The sequence below is a fragment of the Misgurnus anguillicaudatus genome, chromosome 8 (genome assembly GCF_027580225.2).
Source record: "Misgurnus anguillicaudatus chromosome 8, ASM2758022v2, whole genome shotgun sequence".
Taxonomy (NCBI): Eukaryota; Metazoa; Chordata; class Actinopteri; order Cypriniformes; family Cobitidae; genus Misgurnus; species Misgurnus anguillicaudatus.
In genome coordinates, this window is record NC_073344.2 from 3176011 (window position 1) to 3202630 (window position 26620).

The following is a 26620-nucleotide window of genomic DNA, read 5'->3' on the forward strand; positions in this document are numbered from 1 at the left end:
CTGGGGTGTAAGAGGCACTCAAATTTCCCCATTGACTTATAATGGGGCAGGGAACATGCCCATATAAGGGAATAAAAACGTCCCAGATGGAATATCTTCACTTTAGAGTGTCGTAGAGAGTCTCTTAGGATTGCCCCACAGCTATTAAGCCACACCTCTAGCAACAATTTTGGGTACCCTAGCAACATCTCCCATAGACTACCATTATAAAAAGCCCAGATGGATGTCTTTGCACCACAGTGTCATAGAGACATGGGGGTGGGTTCATTTTACTCAGGCATCCAATCAGTCTCTTAGGATTCTTATTGAGGTATTTAGCCACGCCCCTAGCAACCAAATAAACAAAGCCTTATATCTCTGGATTCGAACATCATAGAGACATTGGGGTTGAGGATTTGGGTTTTGTTAGCTTCATGCTAGCTTTATTCTAATTTCATAATAAATCTTGCTAACTTCATGCTAAATCATGCTAGCGTCATGTTAAATCTCGTTAGCTTCACGTTAAATCATGCTTGCTTCATGCTAATCATGTTAGCATCATGCTAATCATGCTAGCTTCATGCTAACTTCATGCTAATCATGCTAGTTTCATGTTAGCTTCATGCTAATCATGCTAGCTTCATGCTAATCATGCTGACTTCATGCTAATCATGTTAGCATCATGCTAACTTCATGCAAATCCTGTTAGCATCATGCTAGCTTCATGCTAATCATGCTAACATCATGCTAACTTTATGTTAATCATGTTAAGATCATGCTAACTTCATGCTAATCATGCTAACATCATGCTAGCTTCATGCTAATCATAATACAATCATGATAGCTTCATGCTAATCACGCTAGCATCATGTTAGCATCATGCTAATCATGTTAATATCATGCTAACTTTATGCTAATCATCCTAACATCATGCTAATCATGTTAGTGTCACAGGTCGGAGCGGACCACTACTATCTGGAGTCTCTGTTTCCACCCCGAGGAGGTCCCAAAACACCCCAATGAACAGACACATGAGAAGTATAAAATATAACAAGGTTTATTGAATAAAAGAAGGGGAGGGGGTAAAGGGGAAATCTAAATATAACTTCTGGAACCAGGTGGGGGCTGGAGAACTAGAGTGGATGCCCGTACTCGTCCTCTTAGACAAAAGGGAGCGTAGAAGGGAACGCCTCTAATCGGGCCTTGGACATGGCAGGTAAGTACTCCCGGCTTGTCTTCCTCCTCTCACCCCTAGACGGCAGGTGGATACTCCAGACTTTTGTTCCTGGACTCACAAAAGAGCGTTACAAGTGAAAGTATACAGGTAGGTACGTATGCAGTTAAAGACAACAACTCTTAGCTGTGGGGTATTCAGGGGACATACAGTCCCTGCACTGAATTCTCCGCGTTAAGCGTGCAGCAGACGTCCAGGTGAGTATGCGAGTGCGTATCCCAGCTCTTCTTGTTAACAGACGAGAAGCATACAGGTGAGTACTCTGGGCCTTCAGCTTTGGGCAGACAGGTAAGTGTACGGAGTCTTTAACTCTTGACGTACAGGTAAGTACACGGGGTCTTTAACTTTGGACAGACAGGTAAGTACACGGGGCCTTTAACAATGGACGTACAGGTGAGTACACGAGGCTTTTAACTTTGGGCATACATGTAGATACACTGGGGTTTTACAGGTGGGTATTCGGGTAAGTTTAACTTACGGGCAATCAGGTGGATACACTGGGCTTTAGCTCCGTGCGTGCAGGCGGATACACTGAGCCTTTAGCTTTTGGCGAACAGGAGGTTTTACAGGTGAGAATTCAGGTAAGTTTAACTTACGTGCAAGCAGGTGGGCACATATGCAGAACTTAGCCCTTCGAGGCACAGACGGGTGTAGGAGACGTGTGTGGACACAACCAAACTGTAATTTTCGGCTTGCAAGCAGACTTACGGAGAACTCCCAGGCGTTTTCACTTTCCAACATTCAGTGGAAACAGTCCCACGTCGATACGAGCCCTTAGCTCTGGACCTGTAGGCTGGTAGCAGAGGACACACAACTTCACTCACAATTATCAACTCCACTAGATGTACAGCAGAACATAAAACACGCAGGAGGAAGATGGAAACGATCCTTCGGTTGTGCACGTGTATAGAAGCTGTCCAACACCACCACTAGGCTCTTCATACACAGGGCTCTTTCCTCGGCCTAGGATATGACCACTGACAACACTGATGACAGCACAGCACTGCAATTCTCCACGTGTACTCACTTCAATAAAATCACCCACCGCAATCTTCACACTCACAGTGAATTAGGGTCAGGGTCACGGCTTCGGCCCAGGCTCGGAGACCTGGATGAGCAAACGACAGAGGCAGGAGGGCAGCATGTGAAAGCGTAGAAGCCACGATCCTAGGACTCCTCCTTCTCCTCCGCTAACTCCCACACAACAGTAACTGAAACAGACTGGGTGGTGAATAAATACTGAATGTTGCTACACAGAGACGAGTTTGGACAATGATAGAGCAGAAATAAGGATGGCAGTACACTACAGAAGGAGTTCCAATGTTTCACACTGTTCCTTTAACTGTACGATACCTCACTCCTAACAACAGACATCCCAATTATCCGAAGTGCTTGCCCAGCGGACTACTTCAAACTCCTCCGTCTCCGCTTCCTCTCCTTAGATCCACTTGCTACATCCGTTCGACATCTCCAGTTCCTTCAACACACATTTCAAAATCACAACAGCACTGCAGCAATGAATGGTCTTTCACTTATCTCTGTGTGTAGTTCAGCCCAATATCCGTCTTTCCTTGGCCCAGCCTGTAGATCCACATAAAACGTCTTCTCCAACACACCGGTAGCTTCCACCTCAATTCCCAGCGCACACCGGAACAAACTTCACGCTTCAGTCTCCTTGCTGCCCTATTTATGGACCTCCTCTTCCCTTGAAAGCCCACTTGCTGATCGCCACATTCGCCTTACACACCTGATCGCTATTAATCCAGATTTCTTTTGCCCGGGTGTTTGCTGAATTCGGTCCGGGCGGAACTATTTCCACCATTTTCGTTCCGCCTGTATTAAGTCACTCCATGACATCAGCATCATGCTAACGTCATGCTAATCATGCTAGCATCATGCTAACGTCATGCTAATCATGCTAACGTCATGTTAATCATGCTAACATCATGCTAATCATGTTAGCATCATGTTAACTTCATGCTAATCATGCTAACATCATGCTAACTTCATGCTAATCATGTTAGCTTCATGCTAATAGAAGGGTTGCAGGTTTACAAACATTACTGGGTGTGCGCGCATCCAGGAGGCAGAAAGCCTGCTTGGTGAGCTGATCCGCTACGGCAACAACCCTAATTATTGAAGCGTTCTTTATTCTTTGTATATAAATCAAACTTGATTTTAGTTGGATCTGTTTTTCTGTCTTTATTTTTGCAGTGTTACTGTGATACATGTATGAATTATAATGTTAGGCTAGTAACTTAATAGTCGCATCTACTGGTATGTTAACATCAGGCACCCAGCACTGACTCTGTTGGTACTATTTTCCACGCAACAACTCCTTGGCATTTTGACTTACAGACACCGCTACTAGCCTACAACACAACACACGTCTTTTCTTTCTGCCTCTCGGTTGCGGGCGCCGTGCAACCCGTCTATTATGTTAGCTTCATGCTAATCATGTTAGCGTCATGCTAGCTTCATGCTAATCCTGCTAGCATTATGCTAAATCATGCTAGCTTCATGTTAAATCATACTAGCTTCATGTTAGCTTCATGATAAATCATGCTAGCTTTATGCTAAATTATGTTAGCTTTATGTTAAAAAGCTTCACACTTAAAGCTCCACTGTGTACTTTTTTTAGTTAATTCTTAGCAAAAACCGATGTGTTCTTTCAAAAGTATGTGCTCATTCATATGTAATTACTTCCACCCACTAATCAAAATATTCTCGTAAGTGTAGAATCTGCTATTTAAAATACATACGGTCGAGTCCCTCGACTGGCTTAATCCATGTTGTGCCTCCATCTTTAAAAATACATTCGCCGACGAGGGACATTCCTAAAATTCCAGCTCCGCCTTTCTCGCTTTCAGACTACACTCATGCTGGCCGTTAGCTGGAGCTCCCGAGGTTGCATGTGTAGGAGGTATAAGTCATTAAGACAGTCTTATTTCGAATATTAACAATTAAAAAGCTGACAATTATTCTTAGTTAATAGTAAATTGATGTAATATGCTGATGACTTGCGAATGTAATGCTCAGTTAACTTAAATAAACCAGGCTTGATGATGTATGCAGCCTATGCGACCTGCGTAGACTGAATCCTTTGGATTTTACAACAGCCACACACTGTGATGAACCTGCGATCTAATGCTTTGATTTGAGGCAGATTTGAAAGCCTGTTGAAAACCTATTCTCGAGGACATTAAAACAAGTCGCCAAGGAAGCGAAAAGGGGATTTAAAACGACAATGCGACAGGAGAAACAACAAGACCAAAGTCAATATTGGAGTAATGTTAGTTTTCCAAGATCATGAGGATCACGGGACACCGAAGTTACCTACTTTCTATCTTCTCCACAGTTAATTCAGCATATTTGTTTAAATCTATACAGTCTATGGTGTAAACTCGAAGTTTTATAATTGCTTGTGTAACTATGGCATGGTTATGCATAACTCTTGTTAGTGTAAACACGCATGTGGTTTAATGTGTTCGAACAGCCACACTCTGTCTCTCCGCCCATTTATGTAATCTGAGGTACTGAGATCAATGTTTTTCATCTTTTCTGACCTCTAGCACAAACACACAGTGTACAGCGCTATTTTTAGCCTTTCATTGATAAAAGCGTCTGATCTGCATGTCTTTCGTTTCATTTTACAAGCGTGTGAAAGTTGCGCGATCTTTTTTCACCAATATCAGAGAAAGCTCTTACATATACACGGACATGTAATGTTTACTTAAAACATAAGCATTGGAGATAATATTAGTTCGTGTCCATTTAAACCCGTCATTACTCCCGCTCATGTTTAAATGACAGGAGAGGGACTCGTCCACAGCCCATCCCCTCAGTAATCTGGAGAGAAGCGGTCGAAAATGTACAAAAAGAGACGGATTTAAGTGTAAACGTGATGTGTTTCTCTCATCCACTTGTGATCCGATCGACGAGACTACATCTTAATACCAAGTGTAACAGCCCCTGGGATATTTTTCCTCGCGTCGATGAAAAAGTAGTGTCAAAGCTATGTTTATGGTTGCTTTTTGTTTGTGATTTAAAGCTGACATATCATGAAAATCTTTTTTCATGTTTAACATAAATCTGTGTGCTATGACGGATCACAGGCAAAGGACATTGAAAATTGTTCATTATTTTTCATTGCTTTTGCTTTGTACTGGAAGCCATGTTAACTTTGACATGACACGGCCACCGTACGAGTTAAAACGTGCTCCGAATGGGGGGGCTAGAAAGTAATATTCAGTTGGTTGTCATATAGAATTTCACCGCTAGATGGGAGTAGATCCTACACAGTGGAGCTTTAACCATACTAACAACCAGATAGCCTACTAAACCAAACTTCTGTCAAACTGTTTAAAATGTTCAGACCAGGCTTTGTTAAGCCAACATAAAGTTTGTCCTCAAACTTTAAAGGCGGAGTCCATGATGTTTGAAAGCCAATGTTGATATTTGAAATCACCTAAACACACACGCCCCTACCCCAATAGAATCTGGACCTTCTGTTGATAGACCAGCCCCACACATACGCAACCCGGCATTTGATTTGATTTGATTGGCTATAAGTGTGTTTTGGTAGTCGGCCCGTCTTTTTTTCCAACGCGTTTTTCAAACATCGTGGACTCCGCCTTTAATATCTAGTTATAACACTAATTATTAGTTTAAAGGGGGGGTTTAATGGTATTTCGAGCATTCTGACTTATTAACACAGTTATAGAGTTGTTTCCTCATGCTAAACGTAGGCAAAGTGTCAAAAATGCAGTTGGGCGTGTTTCAGAGTATTTGTGTGTGGAATGCACTTCGCGAGGGGGCGTCCAAGTTTCGGCTAATTTTTTTCGATTACGGTTCTAACTGACGTTTCGGGGGTTTTCGATACGTATCACTTCTTTATATGGGCTTCCGCCGGAAAACTTCCCCCGGAAAACCCCGCCCAGCCGTCAGTCAGCGGGAGACGCTAGAGCTTGCTAACAGCTTATCACGCCACTCAGCCTTGTTTAATTTCAAAAGTCAACAATGGCACAACAAGAAGTGTGTTTTTGGATGTAAGGAGAAGACATCCAGCCTTATGGAAACAATGGATATAGTTTATTATCCGGATTAGCAGCGGAGTTTTGCGTGTGTGTTTGATGCGGTGGATTTTCAGAACCGGGTCATGACGAGTTACACGTGGTAAGTAAGACTTCTGTCTTATGTTGGAAATAGGCGCGTGTGTATTATATAAATGACACGAACATGTAGTGAATCATAAGATAAACAGTGTTGTATAGTGTTGTATGACTCGTACTCGCTCCTCCTGTGTTATAACTCCTCCTTCTTCATTTTTTCGTTCGTTATCGGAAAGATTCGGTAAAGCTAATCTTTCTTTTATAAATCTGATTAAACTAAAGACTCTTCAGAGATATAAAGGATGTCATACTACTCCATAGGTACTCCAGATTAATATCAGAAATGCAGAAACAGCGTGTGTTACGTGAGCTTTAAACACTAGTAGATTGGGAAGAAATCTGATGGTTCAGAATTTCACTTGCCCAGTCAGAATTTTCACTGACATCACAAAAAAGTAAAATATAAAATACAAATAAAATAGGCCTAATCTATATTTGTTGTTTCTGACATGTGTAACCTTAAATATGAAACCTAAGATTAAATGAATGCGTTGAATGCTTTGACATAATATGTTAAATTGTTCTTTGATATTTACATACAAGGTATGTGGCTTTATTAAGTGCAAAAATTATACAGAAACGTTTTTACATGTCCATTTACAACCCTAGGATTTGTCATTTGAATTAAATTCTACACAAGACATTCTACCAGTCCAGTTTAAATTACATTGGTCTTCATTTTATTTTCTTCCCTTTTCCAACTTTGATTTCATAAGTTACGTTTACAAGTATTAAGGTTTAGTTGGGTGTCAGAATGTGAAATTTGCACCTGCAAATTCAAAGCAAAGTAATTATGCCACGTGTACAAAGTTTTGACAAAGTAAAGTCATTTGCGTTATCAGGTCTGATTTTCCTACTTCGATGGTCTATTTTTGCCCTATTTGAAAGGGTCATGAATAATAATGTTGAGCTCTGCTCTGAGGCTCATGCCAGAAGCTCACATTAGTAAACAGACTTTATATTTTGAGCCCATATCAGACGAAAATACAGATTTTGAGGAACAACTAATGGTTAACTAATCTCTGATAGCACACATACATATACAAAAATAATCTGCAGGGAATGTTCTGGGAAGGTTCCCGTTAGGTTACCTAAAAATTAACCTGCAGGAAACGTTCTGGGAAGGTTCCCGTTAGGTTACCTAAAAATAACCTAAAGGGAATGTTCCTAGAACGTTCTTATTTGGTTACAAAAAATAACCATGGGGACGTTAGGGGAACGTTCTGTGTTTGCTGGGATGTTTTCTTTACTGCAAAAATACAGAGTATTGGCTGCTAAAGTTCAAACAAAGACCGGATGCTTTTGAAAATGTTGAAATAATGTCTAGAGATTTACCAATTATTGATTCATTTAAGAAAATCACTGTGTGCCCATATCTGCAGGCTGCAACCAGGTTCTCAACATTCAAGGATATGTAATGAATGGAGTTCTGTGCAGATCTTTAGATTGCATATGGGCCAAAGTATTTTAAGCAAGTTTAGCTGTATGTTATATGCATTTCTTCATGTTCATATAACTTTAGCATAAAATATAACTGTTATACTAATGTTTGTTATATTGTATTTGTATTATCAATCTTTATGAATATAGATAAACAATACAATGCCTTGACATTTTAGTTAGTTTCCTCTCCAGTAAACAGGCGTGTTCATAAGTGTTGACGTAAGGGAATGTGATTGGATAAAAGCTGTGGTATATAATTCTCAGGCAGCTGCTCCTCCCTTTCGTCAGTGGAGTTTCACTACAAGCTTCTGCACCACACAGGGCAGACGGGAACACAAACACAAGTAAGTCATTCTTCATCTCAAAATTCATTTTCCATTATCATACACACACAAGCCCGAAATGTGTATTCTCGAGTTTATACAAGTACGTTCATAAGATAATGTTTTGCTGTAAAAATATGCTCTGGCTCGACTCCATGTAAAATTCTCCCCACTGTTTCAACCTTTGCTAATGCTTACGTGGACTTTGAGTGTAGACAGTTAGTAATGCTGATTTTGTCTAAAAGTAGCCACACTCCGCGATCGTTGAGGCTGTGTTTTTACTTGCTTATTAGACGTTGTCACTCACGAAACAGCATGTTTTAATGGGTCTATAACAGTAAAGTTTTCCTGTTGTGGTGTTTGTTAGCGCTCGCGCTAGCTGGTGTACGTGTCACTATCGCGCACGCGCAGCTCAAAGTTTAGTAGAGTTGGTATCTAGCCTTGACAAGTTTTTTTATCTCAATAAATCAAAGAAACGATACTGTTTTCAGTACAAAGTAGAAGCATTTCGACTGGGAAATGCCGATATATAACGAATTCTACAGAAATTATTGTAAATATATCAAAGATTTAAGGAAGAGAAATCCTTCTTTCGTAGTCTGTTAGCCGTTAGCATGGCGTGTCATGTCTTGTAGCGCAGGGGATTTTTTTCACCATTTGATGTATTCCACACAAGACATTCTACCAGTTTAAATTATATTGGTCTTCATTTTATTTTCTTCATATTGTTTTGTCATTTAAAAAACGGCAAGTGTAAATCCGACATATTTAAACCCATATAAAATTGACATACGCAGGAACGGCCACGTTATCAAGACGCGAGAGCTGCTGGGCCATGTCGTATTGATATGAATAAATCACCTTTTTAGTTGAACATCCGTCATGTATTCTCGCCAACAAATGCTAATTAAGACATTTTGGGTTTCGTAGCTATGATTTAATATTTAAAAACTCATGTTTATATATTCATGACAACGATTAAAAAGTAGGTTACTAAAACATGCGTAAACAGCATAGTTCCCTTTTCCAACTTTGATTTCATAAGTTACGTTTACAAGTATTAAGGTTTAGTTGGGTGTCAGAATGTGACATTTGCACCGGCAAATTCAAAGCAAAGTAATTATGCCACGTGTACAAAGTTTTGACAATGTAAAGTCATTTGCGTTATCAGGTCTGATTTTCCTACTTCGATTTGTTTTTATTTTCTTTTTAGGCAAAAGCTGGCAGGCTGACACGAACGAGCAGCTCTACAGGACGGATTATCTGGTAACTGACCATTTAGCTGGTAAGATTATTGACTACCTTTGTTTCTAATGGAAGGTTAAATTGCTGAAACCTGAATTGGTTATCCTGCTTGTTGCAAGTTTGAACTGCGGGAGTTTTCGCTTCTTGTGTTTGTAGCCACAGGGCATGAATTGCTTGCCCTGTGTGAATCATTAAGATGAGATAAAAATTTAATATCGTCCCTGCTGAAAAAAAAACAATAAAACCATTACAGAAAATTCTAATGGTTTTATTGGGAATTTTATTTGTTCTAATGGAATATGGGCTAAAACACACTACAGCGTATTGGTTTTTGTTTGTCTGTAATGGTATGTATTGGTTCTAATGGAATATGGCCCAAAACACACTACAGTGTAGTGGTTTTAAAGGACAAGTTCGGTATTTTACACTAAAAGCCCTGTTTTCAGATTGCTTATAATGAAATGGATCGGTTTTGACTGAAATTTGGACTAGGGATGGGCATTTTCCAGTAATTTACCATTCGAATATTTAAGCTCATAAAGAACGAATATTCGTTTATAGGGGTGGAACGGTACACACAAGTCCCGGTTCGGTTCGTACCTCGGTTCAGGCTTCACGGTTCGATTCACTTTCGGTACATTGGAGGAAAAAAGCAAAACAAAAATGAAGAAGGCATTTTTTTTAAGCTAATCTTAAAAACATAGGTGTCCTTATCAGTGTTATATTGTGATGTCATGAATATGAACTGAAATGCATTTAACATACTATCTCGTATTTCAAAAATATATACCACTTTAAGTAATCTTGTACTCATCTTGCATACAAATAGGGGTTCAAATGTATTACAAGTGTTACCTAAATACTTTTTTAAATTACATTTTGGCCTTATTTCATATTAATGTACTAAAGAACAAAAAATAGGCTTGTAGGATGAATTAATAGGTGTGTACGACTTCACGAGGCGCTGCAAGAAACGACAAGTGGATGACGTCAGAGTAACGCGAGAGCGATTTGAAATCAGCCTCTTCCGCAAGATTTCTCGCGGTACTCTGACGCTGATGGCGCTGCATAAAGTTTAGCACACTTAAAAAACTGAAAGCAGCTGAACTCGACAGAACTGCCCTGCGTATGCCTGTTGTATATAGCAGGACAATTTATCTCCTACTTCTCAGCGTGAGAAATACAAAGTGTGGCATTTGAACTGACTGAAATGCGTGTTTGTCAAGGTGAATGCGTGAGACTTGAGAGCCCTGATTAGATGTATTTCCACTCACATACCTAACAACTGCTGAACAACGCCGATGCAAGGTCCTCGTCTTTTCCACTAATCTCTCGCCTGTACTATTGTAACTGACTGGAAAACTGAAGTTTTGCCAAACTTGCGATCTTAAAGGGGCCGGCGGATCCTCACCACCATTTGCCATAATCGCTGTCGCTTCTATTTCACTCACTGGACCGTGAACCTGACAAAAAACTGCAGAGTGCCAGAATGTAGACGGGCTCTGATAGAGCGCATACATAGGCGGAGCTCGGCTGCATCGGCGCCAATCAGAGCTTCAGAGCTAAAGCGGGGCAACAGATTAGCTGTCCATAAAGAACCCGCGTATCTAACAGTAGTTCCGCATTACATTAATTATTTTGCACGCAAGTTTTTTTTTATTTTCATACCGTGTATTCTCCGTTTAAATTCATGCACCGAACCGTGACCCCCGTACCGATTCGGTTCGAAACGAATACATGTATTGTTCCACCCCTATTCGTTTATTTAAATTATGTTAATTAAGACATGCGTGTTTTGTATTTTTCATTTTGTCATAATTATACAGAAGGCTTATAATTAGGAAATATCCACAACAAGCTAAACTTATATTCTGAATGTATATATATATGTATGTATTTTTAAGTTGAAAACAATGTAGAAAATATATATATTTTCTTAAATTCTTCTTAAAAAATATCCTACAGAAAAAAGGCGTTAAAACCCCACGCGGAGCGAAGTCTGAGTCAAATCCTTAGTTTCAAGTCGGTCAGTATGAATTAATTACAGTTTGATATTACATACATTATATTATACCAAATATTATATACTAAACCCAAATCTAAGCGAAGTTTGAGGACTTTCGAAGTTTAAAGTTTGATGAAATGACAAAGTAGGCTATCATCATTTAAACAGACTCAAAACACCAAAGAGCCCGGAGCAAACGAAAAAACACATCTACATAACCGACTGCTCAGTCGCCATATAAATATCTCCTCAGTTTAGTTTGACATGTATTTGTGAATAAAGACAATTATCATATTTATCCTACCTGCTTCAGTGAAAGCCCGTTCTTCTGACTAGATACAATTATGACGGTGCTGCGGAGAAAACTCTTCCTCGTGATGATGGTTATCCGATAAAAACAACAGACGGATTGAACAAGATTGAATATCTGTATTTAATATTATTTTACAAATAATGTAAGCGGCTCGATACCTTATTGTTGACTGTGCAAAGTTACTAACGTTAGCTTAATTGAACAACATTTCACAAAGATGGAGCTTTGCTTTTAAACTGCCATGTGCAGTTATCCGGTTCATTTTCGAAAGAGCACCGCATATAATAAATGTTCTCCGTTTCATTTCGTTCTCCGTGTCTGTCTCGTTATTAACAAAATAAAGTAGACTTTATAACAGAAAGCTTACAAATCTCTCATGATGTGTTGATGCGAGCGGCGGAGAAGCACGTTTAATAACACGTGAGCCCTCACTGAGCCAGCCAGTGGCCAAACACGTCGCACCGCGGACAAACCCGGAGATAAAGGAAAAACTTAAATTCGTCTGCAATCTGCATTGCCAAACAATCAGAAATACATGCAAATTAAAGGCTCTCTAAGCAAATCTGCGAGACGTTAGTTATTGTTGACGTTTGAAACTGTTGTCAAACAGACGGAGCGTAGCTAACTCCTCCCCTTCCCCCTCCCTTCCGTGCTTTCATGAACGCGCCCAGCCCCCACCCCCAAATCCTTTCTGTCGTTTATTGGCTGGAATACTTTGTTTTGCTTTGTGATGCTAGGTTTGGCCACTTGTTGATATTGCCGTTTGTGAAGCCTGGGCTGTCTACAGAGATCGCATTTTTTACAGTTTGATCAGCGGACAGGCAGCAAGCAGATAGTGAGGAGATGTTTCCGGTATGTAACGAAGCGTTTTAGACCATAAAACATTTTTTAATTCGCTTAGAGCGCCTTTAATGTTCATGTATATTTTACATTTAAGTCTGTAAAAGACAGTATAGATGAAGTGAAAAAGCATTAAATAAGCCGTAACCCTTTGGTGGCACATTAAAAACAAACAAACATTCGAATAGCATTTTTTAAATTCGAATTACTATTGCCGATCGAATATTCGAATATCCGTGCCCATCCCTAATTTGGACATATGATGCTGTCCCGTGAATTTTCGGGTGTTTGTTCCATCACCTCCCACCTCTACAATGGGTGTATAGGTGGCACTGGAACAATCCTTCCTAAAATGCATTAAACTTTCGTTTACAAAGACGTGAAACTCACCGAGTGGTCAGGGGTGTTCACTAGGGGTGGAACGGTACACAGAAGTCCCGGGTCGGTTTGTACCTCGGTTCAGGCGCCACGGTTCGATTCACTTTCGGTACAATGGAGGGAAAAGCAAAACAAAAATGAAGGCATTTTTTTAGTACTTAAGCTAATCTTAAAAACATAGGTGTCCTTATCAGTGTTATTTTGAGATGTCATGAATATGAACTGAAATGCATTTAACATACTATCTCGTATTTCAAAAATGTATACCACTTTAAGTAATCTTGTACTCATCTTTCATACAAATATGGGTTCAATTGTATTACAAGTGTTACCTAAATACATTTTAAAATTAGATTTTGGCCATTTTTCATATCAATGTACTAAAGAACAAAAAAAGGCTCTTAGGATGAATTAATAGGTGTGTACGACTTCACGAGGCGCTGCAAGAAACGACAAGTGGATGACGTCAGAGTAACGCGAGAGCGATTTGAAATCAGCCTCCTCCGCAAGATTTCTCGCGGTACTCTGACGCTGATGGCGCTGCGTAAAGTTGAGCACGCTTAAAAAACTGAAAGCAGCTGAAATCGACATAACTGCCCTGCGTATGCCTGTTGTGTATAGCAGGACAATTTATCTCCTACTTCTCAGCGTGAGAAATACAAAGTGTGGCGTTTGAACTGACTGAAATGCGTGTTTGTCAAGGTGAATGCGTGAGACTTGAGAGCCCTGATTAGATGTATTTCCACTCACATACCTAACAATTGCTGAACAACGCCGATGCAAAGTCCTTGTCTTTTCCACCACTCTCTCGCCTGTACTATTGTAACTGACTGGAAAACTGAAGTTTTGCCAAACTTGCGATGGCTGGCGGAGCGTCTAACTCTTGTGGAACACCACTTGCCACCCTCGCTATCTCTGCTCACTAACTGACTGGACCTGCGTCGACGTGACAAAAAATTACAGAGTGCCAGAATGTAGACGGGCTCTGATAGAGCGCATACATAGGTGGAGCTCGGATGCATCGGCGCCAATCAGAGCTTCAGAGCTAAAAGCGGGGCAACAGATTAGCTGTCCATAAAGAACCCGCGTATCTAACAGTAGTTCTGCATTACATTAATTATTTTGCACGCAAGTTTTTTTATTTTCATACCGTGTATTCTCCGTTTAAATTCATGCACCGAACCGTGACCCCCGTACCGATTCGGTTCGAAACGAATACATGTATTGTTCCACCCCCAGTGTTCACTGATATGCTCACACAAAAATCGCTGCAAAAGATGCTTTACAAAGGGTGTTTTACTAGCATTCGTTGTAAACTTGTGGACCTATTATTATGCCTCACTCCCGTACATTATTCCGTTGTGAGTAGGGTTGTCACGATTCTCCTAATCCTCGATTCGATTATATTTTCGATTCTAAGGTAACGATTCGATCCGATTTCCGATTTTTACATATTTTTTATATGGCATATAATTTAGACAAAAATGATATGCCATTATTTATTATTATCGTTATAATACTTTAACATTAACATGCACATTGCACAACTCGCATGGGGGTTTTTGGGCTTCACTTAACGTGAGAGCTTGTAGAGAGAGGATTCCTTCTTGCACACACATGGACTATGCGCGGTTGGCAGTTACATGGATCGGGCGGATGACGTGACGAAAAATAATATTTTAATTAAATTCGGGCGGGTGCCGGATCGACTGCTAGTTATTAGCTCTGTCCTTCTAAGCATGCGACATCTCTGTCTTTCATAGTGGCAGCCTCAGAAGTTCAAGAAAAGAACTGAAATGAGACGGTCTAGCCTTCTGAGGACCCAAAATTTGCGTCACCTGCTGCACACGCCCCCAGTAGCACCCACCGCGCCTGTCACCAGAAAACAGCGGAGACATTTCTGACTTATTAAAATAAATATGTAATCACAAAAATATTAATTTATTTTAGAACATATGACACATTGATGTAGATTAATCTATTAAACAGCATATCAAATAATCAACCTAGAAATATACGCAACATAAACAGAATAATATTAACACAAAACATAACTTATAATACTAAAACAGTGACAAGAAAAAGTTTTCTAATAAATACACACTTTTATTTAATAAAGCTTTTAATTGCTTGGGTTATCCTCGGCTGTTAAGGATCCATTCGTTCTCATTAACAGCGCGGAGAAATGAGGATGCATTTTGACACAGCTCTTATCAACGCTGGCGAAGGAGGAACGTGGCAAACTCAAAAAATGAGAATTAAAAACAAAGGAAATAGAATGTCAGAAAGGGTTGCCTGGAATAAGTTTTACAACGTGGTAAATCAGGATGACACCAGTGCAGGCTATGTAATTCGTGTGTTTAATTTAGGCTATTTATTTATTTATTTTTGTCCCTGTGCGCCGATCGAAGACGGAGTTCACTGCTGACATTCAAGAGGTTTCTAGTCTCGCGGCTGTCATCAGCAGCAGCGCCTTGCATCGCCCAGTCAGCGAATGGCGGGCGGGTGCAGTTTTGAAAACTGGTCAGAAACGGTGGTGCGCATGGATGGTGGACGGATGATGAGTTTTGTTATGCGGTTGCGGATGAAATACTAGTCCATCCGCGCATCTCTAACATGGACTTAATGCGCGTGTCTTGGACTCATAGCATCTGAAATAAATCCAGCATAATAAGCAGCTGCGCTTCTCTCTGTCTCACGTGCACGTGCTCGCATCTGTCCGAAGTCTGAACATAAACTAAAGTAGTAATCCTTATGTATTTGTTCAGTTTAATGCATTTCATGCAAGCTGAGGCAAACTATCCTTTTGTATAAGTTAACCCGCTGCATCTTTGCGCCTCCCTCACTATCGTGCACGTGCAGAGAGCTGCACTCTGTCCAAAGTCAGATCACTGGTAATCCTGTTTATGATATGCATTTCAAGAAGTTGTAGCATCCCTAGTGTTTAAAATATGATCGCGTTCCGCTGGACAGATGTTTTTAAAGGCATCTCTGAGAGTTTTTTTCCTCGCTTGGTAAGCCGACCGGACGTGAAATGGGGGCGTGGCAGCATCGACGATCCCATTTTTTAATTCGAAGTTAGAAGCTGTGACTTAATTTCGATCGATTTCGATTTAAAATCGAAATCGTGACACCCTTAGTTGTGAGCTTAAAAAATAAACACTCCAGCCCAGTTGGTGGTGATAATCTGCCTTTGCCAATTGCAAAAATACAAAGTTCCCGGCGCTGAGTAATACCGTACCTCACAGCACATCTAATAAAAGTCAATGGAGTTGGATAAAAACTATGATAAAACCAATAAAAATAGCATACTGTTTCACCCGGACACTTTTAGAGGAGGCACACTTCAAAAAATGTGGCATTACATTGTAGGCGTTAAGAGGTCTGCAGAGAAAACATCTCAGGAGGAGCCAGTGGACAAACAGGCGAAGGTCAAAAAACATTTTTTTTGTAGAATGATGGAGAAAAGCAGACAATGGGGAGTCCTGCGATTGGTTAGTTTACGATGGTCCTGTACACACTTCATATTAATTCAAAGTTGTCACTTTTCCTTTTGATGCTTAATCCTGTTCTGTACACACACAGTTCAGTAATTTATGGTACTGACAACCGCATTCTACAACCAAATTAACTTCTGCAAAATGATGGTTGTGACAACCGCATTTACAGAAACTCTACATAGTGGATACATAACTGAACTGAACAACTAATAGTTAATAAAGTGTTTAAATGTGCATCATGGACATGTCAGGTCTTTCTTCTGAAAAAATAAATGCCTAGAATGGGAAAAAGTCTTCTGTATGCGCGGTACAGAAAATGACAGAGGCACAAGCTTTTGCTGACAAGTGTTGCCAGATCTTACACGAATAAACGGCAAACAAGAAAAATCCAACAATAAACCAAAATAAATCCAAATGCTTTATTTCAAAGATCAAAATATAAAAGTACTGGCACGTTCACACTTTAATAACACCAAAAACTTGATCTCTTCATGAGCCAAAAGCCATAAAAGGTTAGGCACCAAAACTGTATAAGAACAAAAAAGGACACGCATGCGCGTGCAATACACAATGCTAAGAGGAGGTTTATTGCAAAATATAACGCTGTTAAATTATATTGGTCAAAGCTGTGAGTGATGAGCACACGAGACATTTAAATGCGGTTGTCACTCCCGAAAGTAGTTTGCAGTGTGTATGAGGCCGATGAGACAAGTCTGACAATGTTCTGCTCTGTTCTGCTCTTATATTTCACATATAAAGAAAACATCTTAAAGGGATAGTTCACTTTAAAATGAAAATTGTCATTTACTCATCCTCATGTTGTTCTAGACCTGTATGGATTTCTTTTTTCTGGTCAACGCTAAACAAGATATTTTGAGAAAGGATGGTAAACACACAGCGGTAAGTGACCATAGACTTCCATAGTAGGAATAAAAAATATGATGGAATTTAATGGGTACCGTCAACTTTGTGCTTACCATCATTTATCAAAACATTTTCTTAGTCATTTATCACAATACTTCCAAAATATTTTTTCCTATTATGGAAAGTCAATGGTCACTTACTGCTGTGTGTTTACCATCATTTCTCAAAATATCTTCTTTTGTGTTCATCAGAAAAAGAAATTCATCCAGGTTTAGAACAACATGAGGATGAGTAAAAGATGACACAATTTTCATTTTAAAGTGATCTATCCCTTTTAAAGGTGTTTGTTTAACTTAATCTTCCATACTCCAGGGAACTACACTGCGACCATTTTGGTCGCATATGCGACCTTTTGAAATGCCATTGCGACCCTAATTTTTAATGGGTCGCAAATGTATCACTGATTATTTTTGTACCTACTTTGTTTTTGCAATATGCTATGATTTACTATGAGCATTTATTAAAACAGAAATGTGTATTCTAAGAATACGTTTCATAACGTGCTCTGAGCCTTCAACGAGGTGAGCGTTCGCGTGCTTTGTTTCTCAATGAATTGGGACCAGTGCTTTAAGTGGGCCGGAACGCCCCAGTACTCAGTACCGCCACTTCTAAAAATAGCTCTTGAGCGTACCACCACCTCCACGTGCGCCCAGAACGTGCTTTTAGCGTACCGGAACGCTCATCTGTTTAAAAATCTGAGGTTTAATTTAATCATTTGGCTGCGCTGCCGCTTTTCAGAGCGCCCTTAATGTACGCTTCCTTATTCGTTCCACAGAGAGCAGAGACTACATTACCCATACACCCTTGCGTTTACAAGTTAAAAGCGCATGCGTCCTTCAGTCAGTGTCAACGTGCTCTGGAGAGGTGTGTGTTTGTGTGTGAAACGCTCAACCATAGCTGATCGGTTAAAATGAAAATACCATGAACACGTAATATGCCCTCCTTGTTTTAGACTCTGAGTAGTAAAAGAACAAGGTCAGAATCAGAGGACTCGCTGACATCCCACCAAGCCAAAATGATAGCTGCAGGTCAGACGCAAGCCTTGTAGGTACGTGATAATCTCCGCTGTCGCGGCTTTCAGTTTGGTTCCCCTCGACGCAACTTCGGATTTCCTGAGGCGATGTGCAGAAAACAGTCTTGAAATTGTAATATACATTTAGTTTAATTGCTAAACTAAAAGTAAACGAAATTTCAATGAATTTGAACGACGTGCACAGTAGTTTTACCACCCGCAAAATGGAAAACAATGGGACAAAATAAATGACTTTAGAGTTTCAAATGGCCAGTATTTTGTTATTCTTGACCCCATAGACACGGTCTTGGTGTCATTTTAATGTTTTTTTTCAAGCTTTTTCTATCTGAACCACTAGTTTTAGCATTTAACCATGCTGAAAATTTTACTCGCATATCTACCTTTTGCACATTTTATTTATGTTCAAAAACTCTTTCTACAGTAGCTCTTTCTAATGGTATTTTTTCAAAATCCTTTTGCACATTTTATTTATGTTCAGTAGCTATTTCTAGCTCAAGCAAATCCACAAATTTATAAAAGGATTAATTATTTTTTACAAGGTCGTCTTTTGACTGCTAAATATAAAACCCCTTCAATATAGGAGTCGAGTCAGCAAAAAAAAAATAGAGTACCGGCACCTCTTTTGGGCCACTTAAAGCACTGATTGGGACGGTGTGACGCGAAGCAAGTGTCACATTGTATCCTTCAATGTTTCTTGAACTTGAGCAGAGTTTTACCATTAGAGGCCTTCACGGAATACTCGAGACCTGTGCGGTTCTGGGTTTACATTTTAAATGGTCAGTCGCGTCGGGGTCAGTCCTAGTTTCATTACCTTGGTGCCCAAGTCTGATTAATATTTTGTGTAAACCCGAGTCGATCGGAGAACGGCCGTGAACGCTACCGCGCTAAAGCTTGAGTGAAGTTTCAGCGTGCCTCCAGTTTCTATGGCAATCACAACTGGCTCTGTTACGACCAGTGTTGGTCAAGTTACTTGGAAATAGTAATTAGTTACTGATTACTTCCCTAAGAACTGATTACTTATTTTCAAAAGTATGTAGTTACTTTACTAGTTACTTTACTAATTACTTTTCAAAAACATGATGCTATGCTACATAGGACTGGGACAACGCGTCGACGTAATCGATGACGTCGACGCAATCGATGACGTAGACGCAAAAAATACGTCGATGCAAAATATGCGCGTCGATTCGTCAGACCCAAAAAGGCGGCGCCGTAGAATACGTCAGACCCAAAAAGGCGGCGCCGTAGAATAGTAGCAACGCGACTGACTTCAGTCCAAGCCGGTTTCACACAGCAAGTGTGAGCAGTACGTGCGGCGCGTGTTTTTTTCAGCGCCCATGTTAACAAACATGCACCCCGCCGCATGAGCAGCGCGGGCTCGCGGCTCTGTAGCAACAGTGCTGCAATCGTTTCTGCGTCGGTTCTGCTGCGCTGCTCATGCTCAATTAAAGTGAAAGTGCTTTGTTTATGGTTTAAATGCTCATGGATTGATGCGAAAAAGTGTCATTTTGCCTTAAAATCATGAATGTGAAGTGTGTTTTAAACAGTCATGACTTTGAGCAATTTAACAGAAAGCAATGAAATATGTCACTGTTGCCAGAAGACTGCGCTTTCATTCACTCTCTGTACAGCAGTAAATGAGTCCTAGTCTATCTTAACAAACTGCAGAGAAAGAGATTTAATAATATATGTGCTTCTTAAGTCTATAATTGTGTTTATATCTGTCATTAAATGGACTAGAACAGCACGAAAACAATGTGGATTAAACAAATCAAGTTATAAAAGTTACTGACCATCAAAAGGCACATTGGAGAGGTTTTGCTCATAAATGCATGTAAAATAAAGTAATTTGAACTTGAGATTTTTATACTGTTACTAAACTGCACAGTATGAGCTGCAAACGCTTTATTGAATGCTACCTCTGACTAAGAATGCATTTTTTTATTTTGAAATTTTAAGAGCAATGAACATATATTGAAATGTTTACATTCAGATAGGGCTGCACGATAAATCGCATGTGTTTGTCACGCGCGTCTCGTCAGTGGTGCCGGTTCCTTGATTGGTGTTGGATCGCTATCAGCTGTTTTCGGATGGAGCGGCTTTGACTGCACGGAGCCGTAGTTCACTGACGATCGGGGCAATTTCGCATTAATTATCGCTGACATATCGCCTGCGATGTGTATGCGATGTGGCCCGGCTTGTCAGGGAACTACGGCCCTGTGCAGTTAATGTCGCGCCATCTGAAAGCAGCTGTTGGCGATTTAATACTAATCAAGGAACCGGCATTGCTGACGTGATGTGCGTGGTATCGCATGCGATTTATCGTGCAGCCCTACATTCAGATATGTAAATCAACATGTATAAATTGCTATTAGTTAATTAATGGGGAGATAATCGAGAGTCGAATCGAATCGAAGTCGAATCGGACTGATAAAATGAATCGTTAGATTAATCGATGCATCGAAAAATTAATCGCTAGATTAATCGTTTAAAAATAATCGTTTATCCCAGCCCTAATGCTACAGTATAAAGCAACAGGGCCTGGTTGCATAAAGCACCTTAAAGCAACACTATGTAGTTTTTTTTTACCTTTAAATAATGTCTCTAAAATTATTTACCTCCTAGCTGCTACAAGCACAGTCTGAGAGTGGCGGTGGAGGGTAGAGCACACAGCCCCGCCCCTCCCCCTGCCTGCAGAAGAGTGTCTGATACCAGGCACTGTTGCGCTTTTCAACCACATGGGGGAGCTGTAAGTCATTTTTACATGGAAACTACATAGTGTTGCTTTAAGTGTAATTTTCCCTTAAATTCACCCTTATGTTTCATTTAAACTTAAAGGAATAGTCTACTCATTTTCAATATTAAAATATGTTATTACCTTAACTAAGAATTGTTGATACATCCCTCTATCATCTGTGTGCATGCACGTAAGCGCTGGAGCGCACTGCGACGCTTCGATAGCATTTAGCTTAGCCCCATTCATTCAATGGTACCATTTAGAGATAAAGTTAGAAGTGACCAAACACATCAACGTTTTTCCTATTTAAGACGAGTAGTTATACGAGCAAGTTTGGTGGTACAAAATAAAACGTATTGCTTTTCTAAGCGGATTTAAAAGAGGAACTATATTTAATGGCGTAATAGCACTTTTGGGAGTACTTCGACTCTGCGCAGTAACAGTCCCTCTCCCATTATGAGAGTGAGAAGGGGAGCGGACTTTTCAGGCGAGTCGAAGTACTCCCAAAAGTGCTATTACGCCATAAAATATAGTTCCTCTCTAGCAGGGTTTCACAAAATAAAACACAAATAAGTTGTAATTATATTAGTACAAATATTACTCTTCCGCCAAACAAAGTAGTTCCTCAGAATCAAGTGTGGCTGGCTGTAACAGAGCGCAGTTCACAAACAACTAGGGCTGCAGCTATCGATTCTTTTTGTAATCGATTAATCTAGCACTGAATCGATCGATTAATCGAGTAATCGGATAATTTTTTTTGTGTTTTTAAACAACCAAAACAAATAATGCATAACGAAAATGACTTGGCTGTAAAATGTTCAAGCATTTGGCTTTTATTTCTAAAAAAAAGAGGTATTTGGCTCCAAGAAATAAGCCTATTTATTTCAATTTTTTACCCATTTAGTGTTTATAAGTGCCAGTGCCAACAATTAAACACTTTAATTTATTAATATGCACAACAGGTTTCATGCTGTAATCTAGCCCTGACATCAAAGTAAATATCTGGTTAATGTACATTTCTACACCTGCAGCATTTACCATTAGGCTTTTAACATATAATATATCATTTCTGGGGTGAGCCTATTTGCTATGGTAACAACCTGTGTGTATGCGCGCACGTGCACTTGTGTTTGTGTGTGTGCACGCGTTCTGTGCGTGAGGAAGAGTGACACCCCAGTCAGACGTTCAGTTGCTTCATTGCATTTTGGTACTGCAGAAATACATACATTCATTTTCAATAGAACGCTGCATTTGGTTTGCATCACTTGCATTGCGGTGCATTTTAGGTTAAGAATCCGTTCGAAAAATCACAACATCACGTCCCGCTGTATACAGTGAATGCATGCAGCTAAAATTATTGTTGCGTGGCTACATAAAAGTTTAAGCATATGTGATGCATTGCGCGATCGGTCTGACTCGCGTGAGAGAGAATAACTTCCTTATGCTAAACTCCAATAAGACAGAGATTATTATTATTGAACAAAATATGTCAGATTACAAGTTGCCCATATATGATTGCACTGTGGTGCCGTTTTTTGGTACACACACCTGTAGTGCATGCGTGTGTGTCAAGGGGTTCTTTTTTAATCTATACTGTCCTGCAATTGAACGTGAATACGTTTACTACTTAAAAACATCAAAGCTAAACATCATATCTAGTCAAACCGCATAACGACATCGCTACAAATACAGTATGGGATTAAAATCAGCGGAAGCTACGTTACCTTGTTTCATCGACGCTTGGTGAAACAGCAGTGGATATTTTCGGTTCAGATGCTGAATGTAATGATCCCAAACTTTAGACAGTCTCTCTCTGCCGTTTATGGACATATTCGCTCCGCCATCGCGCCAACTAAATTCAAAATGTACCACGCGCAATGATGTGCTTCCTGAACATTGAACAACGGTCCGTGTGAATCAGATCTCGGCGCGTGTAGTGCGCGTCATAGGAATTTAACGAGGCTTCGAGGCAGAATTTTTGCCTCGAGGAATTTTTTGAATCGAGTAAATCGAGTAACTCGATGAATCGTTTCAGCCCTACAAACAACACAGACGCAGCAAAGACACAATGAAAATATGATTAAAGACTGTGGTGTTTATTTTTATATATCAACATTCATCTAAAATATACATTAACATTTATATCGTGCAACTGTTGAAGTGATGATCAAATAACTTATGCTTGAAAGCATGCTTAACTCTTTCCCCGTCAGCGTTTTTTTTTTTTAAGTTGTCACCCAGTTTTAGTTTAATGCCGTACAGAAAAATTATCTTCTTTAAATAAACATAACATATCAAATGAAAGAACAGTCCATCCGCTTTCCAACAACATCAAAAAACGTTTCATCCTACCTTCATTTGTTCTCTTATCAGTTATCACCTCTCAAAATTTTCAGCTAAATGCGGAGATAATTCCATTTTTGTGAAGAACTTTAAGAGATCAGATTCAGAGCCTGATCAAAACTCACACGTCACGCTAAATCCACCACAACGCTGTTGTGTCGAGTGAATGCCTCAGTGTTTAAGTTGGGTAAGATTGCCATCTAGTGGATAATAGCGGAAATATCAATAAGACAAAAAATACATCAGAGAACGAGAACGTTTTCTCTTTATTGACGAAATGTTTTATTTATTGACATTTATCTGGATATCGCCATAATTGTGCAAAGGTAGAAAAATTTAAAAATTATTAAAGACTGTGGTGTTTATTTTCATAAATCAGTACGCAGCAACAGTGGCGCTGTGATATTTGTGATGCGGTCTGAACCGTGGGTTTACCGGGGTATTTTATCACGTCTTAGAACGCGTTTCAACCAATCAGAAGAACCAGAACGAGCCGTTTTATAATAAGCTTTTTTTAATCAGCAAGAAAGAAATAGAAATTTGACCACTTTTACTGCTTCTGCTCTATCTAATAAAAATTATAACCATTATAACATCAGTCACATTTATAATCTTTAGACCTGCACTGTCTATTAATATAGGTATACATAATATTGTATTGAGTTTAATTATAAAGAGGTCATCTAATTGCTTGATATATCAGTGCAAAAACAGTAGTGTTTTTGTGGAGTTTTGTTAATGTTCAATAAATCAAAGTATTGTGTTTGTGTCACACATTATTAGTTCTTTGTCACATGTATAGTAGACCATTTTTTTGTCGGTGGGGAATGATTGCCCTTTTCACGGCTTCCACCACAAGTAAATTTCAGATCTGTGGTAAACACTGCAACGTTAAAAAAACAAGGCGGCATGTGGTTTAAAATAAGGCAAGTAAAATTAAAAAGAGAGAAAGAGAAAATATCAGTATTTCATTGAGACTTGAGATTAAATAAACTACTTAAAGGAATTTTCAATTTTCTTAAAAGAAAAATCCAGATAATTTACTCACCACCATGTAATCCAAAATGTTGATGTCTTTCTTTGTTCAGTCGAGAAGAAATTATGTTTTTTGAGGAAAACATTGCAGGATTTTTCTCATTTTAATGGACTTTAATTAGGGCTGCACGATTAATCTAAAAATAACCGAAACCGAAATTCAGAAACATTAAACGACCCTATTTTATCATGTCGGTTATTTCGGTTTTTAATCCTGTTAATACTTTCCCTTTAAAACTACGGCGTGTGAGGTTACGAGGCTCCGCCCCATCCAGTCAGTAGCATAGAGACACATGGAGGAGAACTCAAACACTGTGTTAACTGAGCAGATCAATTAGTGCCAAAGAAATACGAAGTAGTCGCGCGTGTGCGGGCCGTGTGATAAAACTACGGAATGCGCGATTGGGTTTTTACCGCAAATTTGCATGACGCGTAAAAGTTTATGTCACCTTGCGCTCAGTTGAATCTACCTATGAGTCTACGCAGCCCGAGAAAAGTCAACACATGCCTCAGAACCGCGAGAAGACGCGGGAGCGCCCGCGCATGTTAAATAGACATGGCAGGATGAGAGAGAGAGAGAGAGAGAGAGAGGGAGAGAGAGAGAGAGAACTTCTAGTCTACAATAACACCAGAAACATTATAGATGAGAGTACGGTAAAGGTCTTGTATAGCAGTGCCCAGTTAAGGAACACTGAATAGAAGACAAGAAACGTGTAAAGGATACAATGTGTATTATCCTGCCACTCAACTCATTATCTGGATATAACTTATTGTGTATCTTATGGCTAGAATTAGTCATGTGGTTTGTATGAATCTTTGGTTCATAAGTTCCTATTCTGAAAGTTGAATCAATTGTGCATAATAACATGTGCAGCAACTGCATATGGTCAAGTTTATTTAGTATTTTTCAGTAATGCAGTTATTTTGGGGGGAAATTTTCTGCTTGTGCTCCTTAATTTTCAGTCAGGGGGAACAGTACTCCTAATAACAAAAAAGTTAGTCTGAAGCCCTGAGGTACTAGACTTAAAAAAATAGTTAGTTATTTATTTTCTACTTTTTCTTTAGGAAACTTGCAGTATACAGTAAACTAAAATGTTTTCATTTCAAGCAATGTGTGCTTTGATTTCAGTTGAAGTCAAAATATTAAATAAATAACCTTAACAACTAATACTTTCCTCTTCACTTAATTCTTTTAAAATCACAAAGATAACAACAAATGCCCTTTCAATAGAAAAATATATCCCACCTTTAATATCTGAGCATATTTAAAATACAAACCTTGTCAGCGAACTATGAGGCAAAAAATAATAATAATCGCTCATTAATCGTAACCGATGTCAAATGTTAAATTAACCGAGGTTTTGATTTTAGGTCAAATCGTTCAGCCCTAACTTTAATAGAGCCCAACATTTCATGCTTGACTCAACACTTAACAGTTTTTTCAAAGAGTTTCAAAGGTCTATAAACGATCCCAAACGAGGCATTAGGGTCTTATCTAGCGAAATGATTGTCATTTTTGACAAGAAAAATAAAAATATGCTCTTTTAAACCACAACTTTTCATCTAGGTCCGGTCCAGCGTGACCTAACGTAAATGCGTAGTGACGTAGGGAGGTCACGTGTTACATATATAAAACGCACATTTGCAGACCATTGTAAACAATAAACTGACACAAAGACATTAATTAGTATCAGCTCTGACATACAACAACGTAGGTACGGTCCTCTTTCTCAACACTTGTAAACGCTGGGGCGGAGTTGTGCGTTCGTCCTCTATGACCTCTTGACGTCATGATGTATTACGTGGGGTCACGCTGGCGCATCACGACCGGATCTAGACAAGAAGTTGTGGTTTAAAAGTGGATATTTTTTATTTTTCTTGTCAAAATTGACAATCGTTTCGCTAGATAAGACCCTTATGCCTCGTTTGGGATCGTTTATAGACCTTTGAAACTCAGTTGAAAAAAACTGTTAAGTCTTGAGTTAAGTATTAAATGTTGGGCTCTATTAAAGTCTATGGAATAAATTTCCCGCCTAATGTATTAATGTCACGGATCAAAAAATAATATGCGCGAATAAAAAAATAAGCGCAAATTTGATCTTTAAACAGAATTAAAA

At 39.4% G+C, this 26620-nt stretch overlaps 1 protein-coding gene across 1 annotated transcript in view; it reads left to right on the forward strand.

Moving 5' to 3' along the window:
- The first annotated feature begins 8043 nt into the window (after positions 1 to 8043).
- hdlbpa (high density lipoprotein binding protein a) overlaps positions 8044 to 26620 on the forward strand; it is a 135770-nt gene continuing 117193 nt past the window's right edge. The window contains exons 1-2 of the mRNA XM_073870109.1: positions 8044 to 8171; positions 9364 to 9435. The gene's annotated coding sequence lies outside the window, so the exon portion shown is untranslated. The remainder of the gene's footprint in view (positions 8172 to 9363; positions 9436 to 26620) is intronic.